The following is a 17,699-nucleotide window of genomic DNA, read 5'->3' on the forward strand; positions in this document are numbered from 1 at the left end:
TGCCCCATGTGAGATAAAATAATTTAGATAAAATTGATCTACTCATGGCTTTTCTGATTGCTTGTAACGATTTTTCTGGATTACAATGACCTTTAAGTATAACTTTTAACAGCAGCTCTTATAAAATTTTCAGGCAGAAATCTGGTTTACTTTTTATTTTAAAATGTTCTCCAGGGTTCTTCAGTCTTGGCACAGACCCAATCATGAATGTCCTGATATGTAATTTAGCACAGATATTTTAAAAACAAGAAGTTTGCTGAACAAATATAAGCTTCCCTCAGCCCAGCATGTCTGTCCCCATGGACCAATGAACTTGCCTGTGACTCAAGATATTTTTAATTCTGCTCTGGACTTTCTCCAGGAAATCAGTAATAATTACTAATTGTATTTTTGTAAGCTAAATGAAAGGATGCATTCTTTCTTGAAATTCTCCCTTAGCTTTTGCAATTAATTATGTTGCTCTTTCGTGTGATTAATCCTTGTCTTTGTATTACAACTTCACTTAATCAAATAGTACTGTGTAGCATGCCAAGGGTTCTTAAGTGTAAAATATTTTCTCCTATTTTAGTTTCATTTCTTTCTTTTCTCTGCTAGTCACATCTCTGCTAAACTTTTATCAAAGTGATGCTTTATTAAAAAACTAAAGAGTTCTAAAATCATCAGGGGAAATTTGCATGAGATTATTGTGTCTTGGCAAAGACCCCCTGCCATGTGTGGAGCTACAAACAGATTTTTAACAGCTGAAGATGTGTTCTTACATCACCAGCATATATTAAGGCAGTTTTCTGATAAAACTATTTCAACAGAAGGTCAGTCAAACCCCCTAAATGACCTCAGGGTTTTTTTAAAACTTTTACTATATGACATATAGTAAAAGAGACTTACCTGACCACCTTAAATTATATATTAAAATTATCCTCTTGCAAAATGCCCACACTAGAAATGTCAGGCAGACAGGAGATGGTTTTGAGTGGTTTAGAGAAAGTCTTAAACACTTAGATTGCTGTGCAATTTTGTGGCAAATCTTACTTCTTCCTTTCCAATCAGGGAAAGTTTTTCCCATGGTAAAAGTGGAGCATGTCTGTCATTCCAGCCTCGCATGACTGCAATATGGCCAGCATTAAAAGGCAGGATGCTGGTTTGCACAGATCAAGGTTCTTACTTTAAATTAAATAATTTTCTCTTCCAGTTTTTGTTTTGGTTTTTTTTTAGGGTGCCATGTGGTCATATTTCCAAGGCCCCTCCTGTATTAAAATGAATTAAAAAGCAGACAAAATCAACTTCAGAAAAGGTAGCAACCTCTTTGCTCCAGGACCTAGGGGTTTTAGAGTACGTTCTTACCAGTCTTGCAGTGGAAAAATACAAACTGGTTGAAACTGCAGGGGAAATGTTGTTGTTTTATCACCACAGAAGTGTCAGTGGATCAAGGATGATCTGAATGTCTATTCCTATGGAAATCCTCTCTGCCATGTATTGAAGATGATGGGCATTGCCCATTTAAGCTCCAGCAACATGAACTAGGCTGGAGCACAGGACAGCATCAGCTGCTCATTAGGAAAGCACTGAAGAGGCTCCTTACTTTTTGTGAGGGAATTATTCTCACAGCTTAATAAAGAAATAAGTGAAGGCAGTAACTGAAATGTTCTGTGCCACTATAAGTGGTTAGTGAATAGATAAGATACTAAAAGACTCAGTGCCATCACTGCAGAATGAGTCAAACATCTTGCTAATGAGAGCTGCAATGGATTCATTTGTGAAGATTTTTACACAGAGTATCTAATTGCAAGGAGAATAACCAGGCAGAAGGAAAAAGAAAAAAAAATTAGTACCTCTCATTAAGCACTTAATAAGTGCTGAAAAGTAGCTTTGAATATTCAGGTGACTGAGACTTGCATCAGCACAGCATAGAGGTGCATGCTCACCTTGAGCACAGTTGTAATCTCATGGAAATACAATACAGTACAATACAATACAATACAATACAATACATTACAATACAACAAATAAAAGGTAGTGATGACTTGGAGGATCCTATTTGCATGAGTAATGTCAGGGATCTGCTTCTTGAACTGGGTCTTTTATGTAAATAATAAGACACAAATGTGGTAAGGATTTATTTTATGTTCCTTCAAATGAAGATGGGTTGGCTGTATTCAGTATATTAAATCCTTCCTGCTGTTAAGTTTAAAGAAACTGATTCTCTTGTAACATATTTTGATTTGACTACTGTAGCTTCCAAGTACTATAAAGCACAGAGTAGTTTGCCTTGGCCTCACACCTAGTTACAGTAGTGCTAACTTTAAAATTGCCGAAGAAACCCACATCTGGAGTCAATTGAGTGAATTTTGACCAGCTTTGGTGGTAATATGCAAGTAATATTTCATCCTCGTGTGTATTTCACTCATCTTATAAAAAAGATGCCTCATTCCAAGACTCCTAGACATATTTCTTTGCTGTCTCATATATCAAGAGTATCAGACTAAGCAGACCTCTTAAAACTGGATATGTCCAAACACTCTCTTATCCTAAACAACGGCAAATATTTTTGCCAACACTTCCATTTCCTGCAGTGGAAAAAAATGATATAACCCCAAAGCCTTGGCCAGGTTCTGCTTTCCTTGAAATGCATGGCAAATTTGTCAACAAAACACTCTCTGGCTCAGTAGTGGGGGGAGAAGTTTAACAGCTGGAATTAACCAGCAGGAATAATGTGAAGCAGGCTGAAGTTTCATATTAGGTTTAGCCTAATGCTGGGGTTCAAGGCTGAGCTTGCATTCTGATTCGCCTGTGCCAAAATCATGGAAGCGACATCCAAAACCAGAACCAGAGAACAGCCGCTTTCAGCTCTGGATTTGGCCCAAAGCCAGACCAGGGCTGCAGGCATTGTTCCAGGAATCCAGCACTGAGACACCCACAGGCCCCAGATACAACGGCTTGAAACTACAGTTTTCTACCATCAAAAATATTAGCCTGGTGCACAGAAAGTGCTTCTATTTACAAAGATGTTGTAAACATAATTAATTCTCCTTTGCATGAACTCTTCTTCCCTGACTGGTGGCAGGAAGATGACCAGCCATATGGGAGACAGGCATTAAACTAAACAAGATCCCAGATTGGTTTTATTCTTCTTTTTTCTTTTTTTTTTCTTTTTTTTTTTCTTTTTTTTTTATCTGAAGGGACCACCACTAGTGCAAGGCTCATTTTTTGTAGTGCCTTGAATAGCTATTAAAGGCAATTGTCATGTTGGACAGGCTGTGAGTTGAAATCCAGGAGTACCATGCTATTGGTGCTCCCAATGTTTGCCTCCTCCACCCCTCTCTGACATGAATTTAATGCAGGTGCAGACACAAACCTAACATAAGGGAGCAATTTTCTGATTCATTCATGTAAGACCCTGAGGGAGAGCAGGAACAAGATGTACAAAGGTAATGTGGCATTGTTAAAAAATTAACTTTGCTTCCATTTTATGGAGCCACAGTCCTGTGTTGCTTAGTTACGTGGATCAGGAATTTAACTGTAAACAAGAAATTTCACTCTTCAGTCCCTAGGGTTTTCAGCTCCATTTGAAAAGCGGTTAGAAATGAGCATTTTTTGCCAAATCTTTGGGTTGCTTCTTGCCATTACTTGTACCCTTTGTGTCTGCTGCTGCTGTTCTAGCAGTGCTGGAAGATGGAGGTGGTGGCGTCCGTGCTAGCGTGACCCCTCTCGAGCTAAAGCCACACTCCACTCTGAATGCTGCACTTGTTCAAAATGAGACAGAACTCTTATGACTTCTGTTTTGGTTTTTGTTTGTACAAATATGGACTGCACAAGTTCCAGGCATTGGGAGTTTTCCAGCTGGACTAAGCAGTTATTTAAGCCATTGGAAGTGGAAAAGGGGTTAATTATGTCAGTATATTGCTACATCACTAGTGGAAATTCTGTTTTTGCCCTCAGGATCTCCACTGCTGTGTCTGCTCAGAACTGTTAAATATGACAAGGTCACTCACTCTGCTTTAGTAATGAGTGCTAACAAATTTGGTTGTTGCATGCATTGTCACTGCTCAACAGGGTCATCCCTGTAAGCACAAGCATTGCCTATGCCTTGTATCCAGCAAACGTCACAGCAGCTCAGATATTAGGTTACACCGTCTTATGCTGGAATATGTTTATAAAAATACAGTGATACAAAACTTCTCTATTTACATTCTAAACCAGATTTGGTAACTTACAAATACAGGAAAGATGGGGAGACAGAAAGTGGTGATGAGAGGTTAAAAAGTGGTGCTGAAGATATGAACAAAATACTTTAATTACTAAGGCAAACTTTCAAAACATTTTTCTCTTCCCTTTTCCTTCTGGCTCTGCAGATGGCTGGGGAGATCTGTCTTTTACAACACCATGTATTGAAGCAACATGTTCTTCTGAAGTTTAGTCATCCACTAATTACTAGTCTTTCATTAACAGCACAGGCATAAATGATGCAGCACTTATATCCAGTAGTCTCTATTGTTGAGGATTAAAAAATTAAATCATTAGCTACATGCTTGTAAATATGCTAAGACTGTTTATGTAAACTCCCTTGCTCTTATTTTGGCTCACACAGATGGTTAAGATATGTCAGCTAATATTTCTTATTTTAAAGAGAAGGTTAATTGCCTAAATGTCAGATGTGCTGAGTATTACTTGTCTCAATGAGAATGGGAATGTAATGTGTGCACAGCTCATCCTAAATGTGGTTCCTGGTAGTGATTTCTTGTCTGGCTACTGGTTTGTACAAACAGCATTATCACAGTTGAGAAAAAACTCTGTGGTGGCAATGGCCAAGCAGATCTCTCAAATCTCCTGTTATTTAGAAACAGTTTTGTGTTGCTCCACCAAGGGTGCTCTTCAAGGGAATATCTGAAGACTGAGGCAAACATTAATAAGCAATGCACTTGTTTGGTTAAGGTTTCAGCCTTGACCTCCATCTTTAAACTCTTGTTTGTTATTAATCACGTGCTTCCTGAATCAAAGAGAATATTTTTGGAGAGGGAAAATTGTTCTGGGACTGGAGCGTTATGCACCAAACAGACTTGCCCAGATGACAAATAGCCTTCACATGATAGCCAAGGTTCATCCAGCTGCTCGGCCCCGTACCAAGTGATTGATGGTGTTGATGTTCTAAATAGGCTTAAGATATGCCAAATATCAGGCCTGTAACAAAGTCCTTCAGCTATATACTGTAAATAGGCAAGAAGGCATGTTCCCAGCATATGGCAAATCTGAGAGCAGTGTCAGGATTATAAGTAACCTCACAGGGTTTGTCTGGTTTCTTTCGAAGTGAGACAAAAACAGTTTTCTGTGCGGGAATGAGCAGGGTCATGCGAGGTCTGCACGAAGCTTCCGATTACCACCGATTTTCTCTGTAACTGGACACCCTTCAGAGTTATAACAACATTTGATTTCTTAGCAGAAATCAATAAACTGTTTTTCTACCACAATTCTGAGGAGGAAAGAAGAATAGGATGTGCTCAGATGTTGCTGTCAGGAGTTTTTTATATCTTAACGGAATGGTAAATTCACACCTGAATAGTTTTATCTTGATAACAACAGTTCTGGTTCTTTCTACTAATCTACAAAGGGCTGTTCATCGATATCCCACGGGATCCAGCAGCTGCACCACAGGCGCAACAGTTTCATTGATCATTCCTTTTCCCGAGAGAAATTTCCTTTATTTTGTATTGTCCATCTTCTTCACAGTAAATGCTGCATGCCTTCTAGGCAGGGAACAGAATCAGTCTTGGAAGTGCCAGGATACTGGAGGACAAGCTGCCCCCTGCTCCAGCTATGGGACTGGCAGAGGTTAGAGTGCAGGGTGGTAAGGTTTCTCTCTGCTTGGTCATTTGCAGGGGATAGTTAGCCTGCGTTAAACTAACTCCTCCCTGACAGCTGGCAGGATTTCAGACCCCTCACTATGGGACGCTCTCTGTTCCAATTCCCTGCTTGGCATTTCATGTCTTCACATCCATCTTGATAGCTCCACTGGAAAATGTATGTTCCTGGACTTGCAAGCTCTCAGTGCAATGCCATAATCTTAATTTTTAAGATATTAACCCATCTTGTGCTTAAAACTATGTTTGAATGGTTTTCTATGAATGACACTAAGGAAAGCATCTTTTGTGAAAAGGCCCTGATGGTGTAGGTTATTTCCTGGATAAAACCCTTTCCTCAGTAATTGGAAGATGAGTCAGGCTCACATGTGTGAAGCCAACTTCTGTACTGACTCACTTCAGTTTGGGGCCAGCAGTTCTCTACTGGATAATGCCACAAGAAGTGGCCAAGACAGCCTCTGCACTGCACCAGATTCATAGCACAAATTGGTCAGGAAGTAGAATCAAGCTACTCCAGGGCATTCAGATTTATCTAAACCACACCAGTAAACTCTGGATCAGTCATGCCCTGAAACACCAGCTGAACAACAGTGAATGGCATTTCATAATAACCTGCTCAGTTTGGGGCCATAACATGGAGCAATTAGCCCATGTCCCTTTTCCATTAGGTATGGCTATAACCAGCTTCTTAAATGATCAGAGGTTTCAAAGTTCTTTCTTCTGTCATCTGACTGGCTGGAATTAGCTGAAATCCCAGAACCATGTATCTTTATTTATTTCAAACTTACTTCTTGTTGGCAGTTAGAGCACAGCCTGTGGAGCCAACAGGACTTCAGGGGGAATTAGCAATTAAAATGTACACCATTCAGGGTTCTGTGGTGCCTCAAATGATTTTGTTTGCATTCATCCTGGAAGCAGAACAACACACCAGATTTTAATTCACATTGTAATTTAAGTGTGAGCCTGTGTGCTGATGTTCTTATCTCTGCATGCTCCATTTCAATAGAGCTGAAGCTCATTCAAAGTCACTCAAGTTAAATCAATAGTGAGAGTCCAGAGAATGGATGGAAAATGAATAACTATACAATTATCTTCAAATAATTCAATATATAAATGAAACCAGAGCTAGTTTTTCCAGTGAATTCCTGTTCTTAGGAAGCCTTCAGTGCGACATATCAAATGCAATGCTAAGAGTAAAGCTGGTCATGGTCACAGTCATACTCTTGATTTTCATGTCATCTGCTGTCGGGAGTGTTAAGGCCCTAATGGAACACCAGGGGTACATACTCTAACCTGCACAGCACAATTCATCAAACATTACCCAATAGTTTGGGCATGGGACCTTTAATTTCTGCTTGAATTATAGCCTGCATTTCAGGAAGACAATAATGACTTGAAGCCTAGAAGTCACTGAGACTACCCCATTCCTATCTGATCTGCTTTGAGAGTTAATTACCCTTTTTAAAAGAACTCCTCTTTCTGTTCTGCAGCCTTTTCTCTAAGTTGCATGTATAACTTGTAATGATAATGAACTGTGATATTCCTTACTTTTGCTGACTTTCAGTTGTTGGACAAAATAAATCAGCTGTCTTTGGCTGGACTGATTCTACTAGCTAATTCTAGCTGGATAGTTCTGTTCAATGAACAATTACAGTAAAATGACATTTGGGAGCAGGAAAGCTAGCTTTGCCAGACAGCCTAAATAGAGGGGGGTGATCATTATCCCCTTTTAGTCAACAGCCAGCACATTCATATGAGCTGAATTGAACTCAAGTTCATATCTGCCTGAGAGGGTAACACCATTCCAGTCCCTGGCACGTCTCTGACATAGCTGTGTTGCGTTTCCAAGTAGGGGTTCTGGCACATCTTTCTGCTGACACTGATTTTTGCATGGGATGCTGTCACACCATGTAGCCAGGAGCGGCAGGTGGACATGTGTCCTAAGGCTGGTGGGGAGAACACTGATTCCAAAAGCGGAACACCTTACCCTAAGCAAAAAATCTAAATGCAAACATAAAAAGTGGACCTGTGCCAGTGAGAAAAATTGGCAGCTTCCTTGCCTTGGGATGCTGGAGCTTTGACGATAAGGAGTTCCACAGCTAAAAACATTGGCTCCTTCTCCCTCCCTGCAACTTTAGTCTCATGAACTTCTTTTAGAAGTGACCAAAAGGAACATTTCATACTGAACAAAGCAAAACATTTTTTCTTTCATATAGAAGAATTTAAATATTTTAGAACATCATTTAAACAGTTCCTTAGTTTTGGCTGCTAAGTCAGAGCAGCCAAAAATTATCTGATAACCCTGGATAATGCTGCCTTTCTGCCTTTCTAGGTATGACATGTGAATAGGTTGTACACAAGAAGTGGTTTATCTAATAATGTATCTTTCTTATATGGCCTTTACTATAAAGAAATTACAAGGATTTTTTTTTTTTTTTTATTTTTTTTTTTTTTTTTTGTAGCTGTGAGTATAAAATTGAATTTGACCTAAACCAAATCTCTATTTCTACTAAGACTTGCATACATCAATATTAACTCATTGATCCTCCTGGTACCTCCTTCAGTTACGAAAGAGCTGAAGACATGATTGAAATCTACAGCAGAGCTTGAAAATAAATCAGGCCCTCTGCACTTTGGTCCCATGCCCTGACAACATTTTCTCCTCTTAGTCTTTGTAACAGAATATGTTTTGCATATTATAGTAACACTTATAATTCAAACTCTATTACTTATTCTTCAGGGCATGTAGATTAATGAGATTAATTGGTCTCTCCCTTCCTTTCTACATCTAGATATATTTTCTTACTCCCCTCAACTCTTCACCAGCCTGAACTTCCCTAGTCCCTTAGGCTTTCCCCACATGGCAGGCTGCACAGATATCTTGTTCCTGCTGCTCTGCTGAGCTCTCCCCTGGTTTCAGTGTTTCAGGAAGTTCAGCACCCACCTCATCCTCCCTTGATATGATGGAAAAGTGTTTGGACCTGCTCTCACTATAGAGATGATTCAAAGACTTCCAGAATTTACCAGCTGCACTGGGTGATTGATATAACAAAGCTGGATCTAGTTTGAAAATTTGCAGAGTTTTAAAAGCATCTAATGAAAGTTTGGCTTTGGATATCCCCTGCCTGTGAGCAGTTAACCTGCTCTACAGCTTCCAGTCTCCCAGTTACTTACAATTAGCTATTTGTATATTCAATGGACTTCACTGTGTGAGCAAACTGTTTAAAAATACATTTTAAAGAGATGTTTTCACTTCATGTGGTTTTTCTGCCAGCAGCGTGGTTTAAAAAAATGTTTTTAAAACCTGTATAGCATACAACTGTGAAGCTCTACCTCAAAAGGCAAAGCAGAGCCCTTCACTTGCCCAGAGTGCTCAAGGGATCTGCTGTTGCAGCACATTGCAAGCCCTGTGCACTGCTTGAAGGCCTGGTAGGAGTTTTGCTTTCTTGTGTTGGAAAAACATTGATAAGGTTGTGCAGAAGCAGGTGGGAAAGGTTACTTAAAAATTGTTTCAATATGGCCCTTGCTATAACATTATCTGAATTGGCCTGGATATTTAGAAGAGAATTAGCCATAATGATCTCACTCTGTCGCTTGTCCTTTTGTTTCCACTTTTCCAAGAAAAAAAAAAATTTGATTTTGTTACGAAGTTCAGTTGAGGTTTCTGCCTGGATCTCCTGTGTCCAACCCATCTCTCTGCCATACCACGTTTGCCCCAGGAAAGTGCGCTAAGGGCACTTCCAGAGATGGAAAGCCACATCAACAAAATTGCTCCCATCTAATCCTGCTGTCTTGATTAATGTCTGCTATACCAAAAGAGGTAGCAGGTCAGCTTCAAGCTTTCCCTCTTACTCAATTGCCTCTCTGTGACTGCAAAGCAGCCTGCATGGAGATCCTGTGGGCTGGGAAAGGGGTGATGGTTTCTCAGCTGGGTGGGAGCAGTCCCATGAAGAACATTTGCCTGCTGCAGACAAAATAGCTGTTCAGGGAGGCTGAAAATCATCAGACTTCAGACAACCATCAAGCCCTGAAAATGCATTCACTCGCTCAATCGCCAAAGTAGCAAATGTATCATATTCTTAAAACAACAGTAAAATCTCATTTTACAAAATTTATTTTTGAGCCATGACAGACTCAAGATTGTTTTAATAAAGGAACAGAGTTTGCTCCCCCATCCTATAAATTAAAATAAATTTTCAGCTTGGAGCAATATTTTTGGTCAAGTTATAAAACAAAAGTAATCAGAGAAAAATGTGGAGTACTTATGGAAATGAAGATAGCAGTTTCTATAATTCTCATCAACAAACCAGTATGTGTAAGTTTTATCCATATGTACTTTGCATGTAACTGCAAGAGTAATTGGTGGCAGAGCCCCTTGTTTTCAAATGACATGCTAAAAGCAGGTTTCTGGCCACATTTCAAGAATAGTTTCAGTTATTCAAATTAAATTTGTAAGGAACCTTTCTACTCTGTCATAAATTCTCTTTGCAAAATGCTGTGACAATGAATTTCTTAAAAGCAAGTACAAGTGGGGTAAGGTTTCCAGGGAGAGTTAATATCTGTTATTTGACCAGCTGATTTATCCAAAGGCACGTTTGGTTTTTACAGTGAGATTTCTTGGTTCATATTTGATTTGTATAAAATCTTGAAACAACATATCTATTCAAAATATTCATGATTAATTCAAAGGTTTTCAAATATTCTTCTCCAGCTTGTAGAAATTTTTAAAAATTATAACCTTCAGTTTCTCCTGCTGAATTTTGTGTACCTCACGTTGAGCAAAGTTAGATTTCCTCCTTTTTGCCATTGGCTCTATTAAAAAAAAATACTCCAGTTTTGTGTTTGTAGTCCAAAAATCCTTTTAGTCTCCTTTTTCTCTACCTTAAAATCCCATGCTGAAAAAATTGTCTTTACACAATTCTGTATAATTTAATACCAAAGATGTATGAAAGGTTAAAACATTCCAAATGCTAATAATCTTCTGAAAGGGGACAACCAGTTGGAGCAGGGAGAGCTCAATTTTTTTCCCCAAAGAATAAAATAAAATAAAATAATTAAAAAATTAAAACCCCCAAACACTTCTTAAAACACACACACACACACACACACACACACACAATCACAAAAAAAAAAAAAAAAAAACAAAAAAAACCAACAAAACAAAAAAAACCTAGAAGTGGCTGGGAAAAGATCTTCTGATCTGAGGAATGATTTCTTTTTCCCCCACTAGCAAAGTAGGTATGGAAAATGTAAGTATGCACAGCTGTGTTTATTCCAATGATTAGACATTCTATTTCTCTGTGACCTCTCTGCAGTGAGCTGGCAAGACACCTGGGTATGCTTAGAACTGTCTCATTCATACATTTACATTTATTCAACTTGGACCTTTCTTTCTCCCCCTCCTTGCCCTTTTCTTCTCTAAAAAGACCACAGGAAAAAAAAAAAAAAATCCATTGAATCTGGTCCACTATTTCTTCTCTCTGTTTTTATTGTGCTGGCAAGTTGTTGGTTAAGACTCTACTGAAGCCTTTACACATTTTAAATTACATCACTGACACTATTTTAACACTGAGCATAAAATTTTCTTTTTTAGGGCTTTTTCAGGCTGAATCAGAGTGAAGAGGCTGAATCTGTGTCTGCAGAGGATCATGTAGTATGACTGCACACGTGATGTACTAGGAAGGCAATAGAATCTGCATCCCAATGTTTGCATCTCTCATGCTTTACACCTGCGCTTGCATTTTCTTTATGCAAAGTATGTGTGCATGCAAAATCTGAGCTATCCTTGCACTAGTACCTGGCAACTCTGATACTGATGGATGTTTAGTGGACATGGAGAAGTTTGCTTACAAAATAAGGTAACCACAGAAATTTTGCAGTCCAGACTGTGTTACTGGTACAGAAGTGAGTGGGGTTAAAGGGTTTCCTCACTGTTAGCAAAGAAGTTCGGTACAGAGCTGAAATTCCCTCCTAGGTCTTCTGGGTCTTAATCCAATGCCCTACCTGCTCTTTCAACCTTGCTCTGCAAGGTTGCATCAGTCTGGGAAGCAGGGCTTCCATATTGTTTGTCTTCTAGTGTTATTGAAGTCAGAAGAAGAATTTCCAGAAATTGGAAGTTGCCAGATAAATTCTAGACTATTTCCCTGAAACTTATTATAGTTTGTCCCCTGGCTTCTTTGGATATCTAGATATTTCAGAGCACTAAGTACTGACTGCAAACTGTAGATCCAGTTCTTCTAATAACTGCATCTTAACCTATTGTCATTTTCCTTAGAGTTAGTCTAAGTTTGAACTGCATAAATAAGACTGTATATACACAGAATTACAGTAAATGAAATAACAATGAGAAGCACCTGTATACAAGGTACTCATTTTCCTTTCCTTTCAGGCTACCTGAATTCATTACCTGGCCTTCACACTGTGTGCTGTATACAATACAATGTCTCGTTTCTCCTCCATTCTGTAAAATCAGCTTTCTATTTTTTCTACTTCAAAACCATAACTCAAAAGCCCTGAATTGCTATTAGGTGTTAGTCAAAGGTGCATTTGATTTGCTGTTTCGGTGCGTTTTTACAGGAAATGTTTAGGAAGGAGTGATTCCCTCACATATAATAGTTTTTACTTTACATGGGATTAGGATGTGTCCTGTGCAGGTTTGAGTATGCAGAGTATTCCACTGGGATCAGCGGCATCAGTGGTTTATGCTTATCACCCAGCTGGAGTACCCTCCACATACAGAATTAATCAGTATGTTTATTATTTAATGTATTATTGTGATTCATTGTTTTAAATTATTTTTGTTTATTATTTAATTTATTATTGTATTTGAACACAATCTAAAGAGATAATTATTGGGAGACTTCTTGTAGCCTACTCCATAGCAAGGCTGAAAAGTTTTGAAACTCAAATGCAAGAAAACTCAACATGGTAATCCACCTCTTCATGTGCACCCCAACATCATGCTTCAGAGCAGGGGAAATACAGACACATTGAAAATATTTCACAACAAAGCAGTCCTATAATTGGATTTGTAGGGAAGTGTAAGCAAAAAACTCTGAGATGAATGGGGTTCTGTGTATTGGTTTGCCTGCCTTTGGCTAGCCCATTAATAAATTGGAATCCATAGAGCCAAGTCTTCATAGTTTGTCTGTGGAAAAGAGAGCTAAGTAACTTTGGCAATACACAGAGTGGAAGAAAATGAGAGAAGCAAATCAGAATAAAAGGGAGGAATAGAAGTAGCTAGGCTGGAAGCAGAGGGAGAGGAAGGACTGATGGGGATGCAATATGAAATCTTTTCTTTGTACGTGAGTGGAAGACTCTTCAGGTGGAACATAATACCAAGTCAAAGTGCTTGCTTATACAGTCACGTTACTAACCTTGTGCTTCACAGGAACGAACTCTACTGGAAGTGGTAGCATGGAGCAGTTTCCTCTCATGGCAAAGCTGATTTGGCAGCTTTCCACCACCTTAATTTATCTAATTGAGTTAACAGAAAAGACAATTTTTTTTCCAACCCCTAGTATTTTTAAAACTTGGATATCTCACTTGCCCAGTTTTAACGCTGCTATGAAGATCTTGTTCTGGTGAGCATAAACTGAAGCAGTCCAGCAGAGTGAGGGCGCTGCAGGTGATGGTGGTAGGGAACATCTCCTGTTCCATCAGAGACACCATGTGCCTGAAGTACCACCAGGAGCATTATAGATATTTCCCTCTCCTCAGAGGAGGGAGAGAGGAGATTTGCTGTCCAGAAGCACCCAATCCCCCAGTGAAACGTAATGGCAGTAGGTGAGGGAATCCTTCAGACCCCACAGGGTCACGCATTTGAGGAGCCCGAGGAGAGCATCCCCCTGGGATGGAAGGAGGTGGGAGCCCGGCTGTTTTGCAGGGCCGATGTGGCTGAAGCCACATCAAGGTGGGGAGACCCGGGGAGCGCCAGGATAACAAGTTTATGAGATTCTTTTGAGCCCGACGTCTTTTGCAAGGGTTGGGGAAGGGCCGCCTCCCCAGAGCCAGGTTGAAATGAGGGCTGGAGGGAAAGAGCAGGAGCCAGCAGCCACCCGTGCCCTGGCCCCGAGCGAAAAGGTGGTGTGTTTGCCGCCTTCACCCCTCCCACCTTCCAGCCACATTAAAGCCCAATTATTCACGCTTGATGTCAGCCAGGCTGGGCCCTGCTACCCCTGCTCCCAGATCCCTTCCCCGAGGGGCCGCATTACCCCGGCGTGCACCATCGGGTGGGGTTCGCGGGGCGCCCAGGCCGGCGGGAGCGCAGCGCCGGCACCCTCGGCCCCACATGGCTCCTGCTCCATGCCTGCTGCCCCGTGCCTGGGAGACAGCGCTCCTCTGGTCCCTGAGGTGGGACGGGGCTGTGGGGGAGCCCTGGGTGCTGCGGCGGCGCACGGGCACCGCGGGCTCCTCCGGCACGCCGGGCCGGCTGCTCCCCATGGAGACAAGGGAACACCCAGCCGCCGCACGGAGCGGCCACGGGCACCGGGAGGACCTGGCAATTCAAGAGGAAGGCAATAGCGAAGGGAGAGAACTGAGCTGACCCTTTTTTCCCCTCACCATTCACATGCTCACAGATTTTTATCAGGCTTTTTAGCTGCAGGGCAAAGTGTTTCTTTATAGTTCCTTCCAAAGCAAAGCTGCCGCCAGACCCAGGCTGCGGCTCCAGCAGCTGTATCCCATCCCCCAGGCCTGCACACGGAGGGCCTGCGAGCCTTGGGCGAGCCTGGCAGGAGGATTTGGGAACCTGGGAAGGGCTCTGCGCACAGTGCTGTGCGCATTGCGTGAGGGCTGCTGACAGCTTTCGCCAAATGCCAGCGCGGTTACCAAAACGCACGTGTCGTGCCAAAATCCCGGTGCCGGGACGGGGATGTGAGGCTGTGCAGCACAGGCAGAGACCCCGCGGGGTGCCCTGGGTGCAGGATGCAGGATGCAGGGTGCAGGGTGCAGGGTGCAGGATGAAGGGTGCAGGGTGCAGGGTGCAGGGTGCAGGGTGCGGGGTGCCCTGGGTGCAGGATGCAGGGTGCAGGGTGCAGGGTGCAGGACGCAGGACGCAGGGTGCAGGGTGCAGGACACAGGGTGCAGGGTGCAGGACACAGGGTGCAGGGTGCAGGACGCAGGGTGCAGGGTGCAGGACACAGGATGCAGGGTGCAGGATGCAGGATGCAGGGTGCAGGGTGCAGGACGCAGGGTGCAGGACACAGGGTGCAGGGTGCAGGGTGCAGGGTGCAGGGTGCAGGATCCGGGCTCCTCTCCACCCGGCTGGAGCCACGAGCCGCCGATGCCCGTGCGGTGCCGAGAGGCAGGAGAGGAGGGCCGGGTGTGAAATCCACGGCGGTGGGAACCAGTCCTGCTCCCTCCTTCCACCAAGCCCAAGTGCCACATTGGTGGCATCCAAGGACAGGGGCTGTGCAGCACCCACAGACAGGGAGGGGCATAGGCAAGCTGGCACGGAGCAGCTCTGCCCTCTTCCAGAGCTGACGACAAGCTGGTCATTTTCTTGAAGCCAGAATAAGACACTTTTACGGCCTGACTGGGTTCATTTTCTCTCTCTCTTTTTTTTTTTTTTTCCCCTTCCCCAGCGGAAACTTACTCGTTTGTAATAGGAAGGTTCATTGTTTTCACATCTGATATTTCTTTGATTACTTAAAAAGAAATCCCAGAAGCTTGTTTTCACAAAATAATGATTGCATAATTGATGTGATTATGATGTATTTTGCTGTGTCACTGCAGCTCAGTTGATTATTTTGAGAAGCTCTGAGCACTGTTAGTGCTGCCATGTGTTGTGCATGCATAGCCCAGGCTTTCATCCCCCTCTACATATGTACAAGCGCCTCTCAAATACTGCTTCCTCCTGCAGGGATTGCATGAGACCTTCCTCTGCACAAGGAAAATGATGCAGACCCACAAAGAGCTAATATGGGGATATGAAAACACCGTGGGGTGAGGGACAAAGCTTTTTCTGCATAATGGCCATCTGGTATGAATAATCTCCCTAGAATCAAATTTACCATGTGGATGAGCACACAAGTGAAATAGTTATGCCAAATTCTAGGCTCTTTCCCTGGCTAAAAATGTACAGATAAAGAAAATACAGAACAGTCAAGTGGTCTGGAAATAAAATTCTTCTGAAAACAAAAGCATGAAGCAGATTATTAGTGATAATAATTAGTCAGAGCCTGAAAAGTATATCAGCTTCATGCAGGTAGAAGTGTTTAAGTGTTGAGTGCTGTGTATCTCACCCACAGAAGCCTTGAGAGAGCGGATTGCCTTCCCTTAACTTGGCTAGAACTTTTTAATTATTTTCAGCTTGAGGCTAGAGAAAATTGTAAGAGCCTTTCTTTCTCCTGATATTTTCATTTCTTTGCTGTATTCTTCTTTCTTTTCTATTTAATTCAGGGGTGAAACATTGCCCCCAGTAAGGCTTCTTGGCCAAATTTCCAGATTTCTGAACCTTTTGTTTTTCTCTACATGTGTGCAATTTTCACTATTTTTGTCCAGCAGTGACCTCTGGAATTCCAGAATAATTTTCCCTCCCCTTCCTGGTGCCCTCACGTGACCCAGGAACACAAACATCTGAGAGACCTCTGGGCATCTTCACATCTGCTGGTAGGTAAGATCAGAGCCATTGTGTGATGTATTTTTAACAGCAGGTGTTAGGCTTGGAGAAGGGTGTGTTGGGTTTTGAGGGGTTGGGCAGAATCTGCACTTAATTCTTAGTTCCCAGGCTATTTAGGAACAGCTTAAAAAACACACTTAATCTGTTTGTACAAATTTAACATTGTAAAACCACAATAAGGAATTGCTAATGAAGTGCCAGCCTGGATTTAGTTTCAGCTCTGCACCAATTCTCTCCTAAGAAAAACAAAAAACCCACCCAAACAAAAAAAAAGCCCCACCAACCAACTTTAAATCTGAGTCCAAGACTCTAGTTTACAACTTATTTTCATGAAATACTATTGATTGATTACTTGAAGCCTGTTAATTATTATTTAGTCACGGTTTTCAACACAAATTCCTTACAGCAGCAAAACAAACAGTGTGGATGTTTTGTCTTTTGCCAATTAACACAATTTGAACATGAATTAAAATACCCTGTTAGCTCAGGGTCTGATTCACGACTGCATCTCTCCTGGTTGTGCTGCTGTAATCCTGTTCATTTCTGTGGCAGTGTGGGAACCTTGGTGCAAAATGAGAGAAAAGGTTTCTTTAATTGATACCCCTCCCCCATCCTTTAAGATGTTTAAAGGATCTTAAAGAAAAGCCTCTTTCATGGTCTTTTAGTAGAAATTTTCATCTAAATTAGAGAAACAGTATAAGCAGAGAGTTTCTCCCAAAATATCATTGAAATCCTATTTTCACAGAAACTGCTCTCAAATTTTTTTATCTAAAATGGCGCTTAGTGTTCAGTTATCTGCCACGTATAAATGGCATAAATGGATGATTACTTTAAATACATCTTCTCTGAGAAGGGAGTTATGGGACCTCACAAAAGCATCAAGCTGTGACTACTTTCAGGAAATCACCTGGAAATAAATGATGAAGGTTGCTTGCATGTCCTTACATTCTCATTGCCTTTTTAGTCAGATAATTGAATTCAGTGTGAACTGCAATTCATTTCTGGTATCACTAAGGAATAAATTATTTAATATTTGGGAGAAGAGACTGAATGACCTTTCAGTCACAGCATCTATGATTATAAATTCTCATGGCCTCTATCACATGGTTGTATCCATACTAAAATAAAGAGGAAGATTTTAGCCTTGTTGAAATTGGAAAAATTTTGATAGTTGTTTCACCAGTAAGATGGTTTCACCTGTTCACTTTTCTAGGTTACATTTGAAT

General features: G+C 41.4%; 1 long non-coding RNA gene across 1 annotated transcript in view; it reads left to right on the forward strand.

Moving 5' to 3' along the window:
• Positions 1 to 15,111: 15,111 nt before the first annotated feature.
• Positions 15,112 to 17,699, forward strand: part of LOC116183209 (uncharacterized) — a 61,013-nt gene continuing 58,425 nt past the window's right edge. Inside the window, exon 1 of the long non-coding RNA XR_004147758.3 lies at positions 15,112 to 16,463. This is a non-coding gene — a long non-coding RNA (uncharacterized LOC116183209). The remainder of the gene's footprint in view (positions 16,464 to 17,699) is intronic.

The sequence above is a fragment of the Lonchura striata genome, chromosome 2 (genome assembly GCF_050655825.1).
Source record: "Lonchura striata isolate lonStrDom1 chromosome 2, ASM5065582v1, whole genome shotgun sequence".
NCBI lineage: Eukaryota > Metazoa > Chordata > Aves > Passeriformes > Estrildidae > Lonchura > Lonchura striata.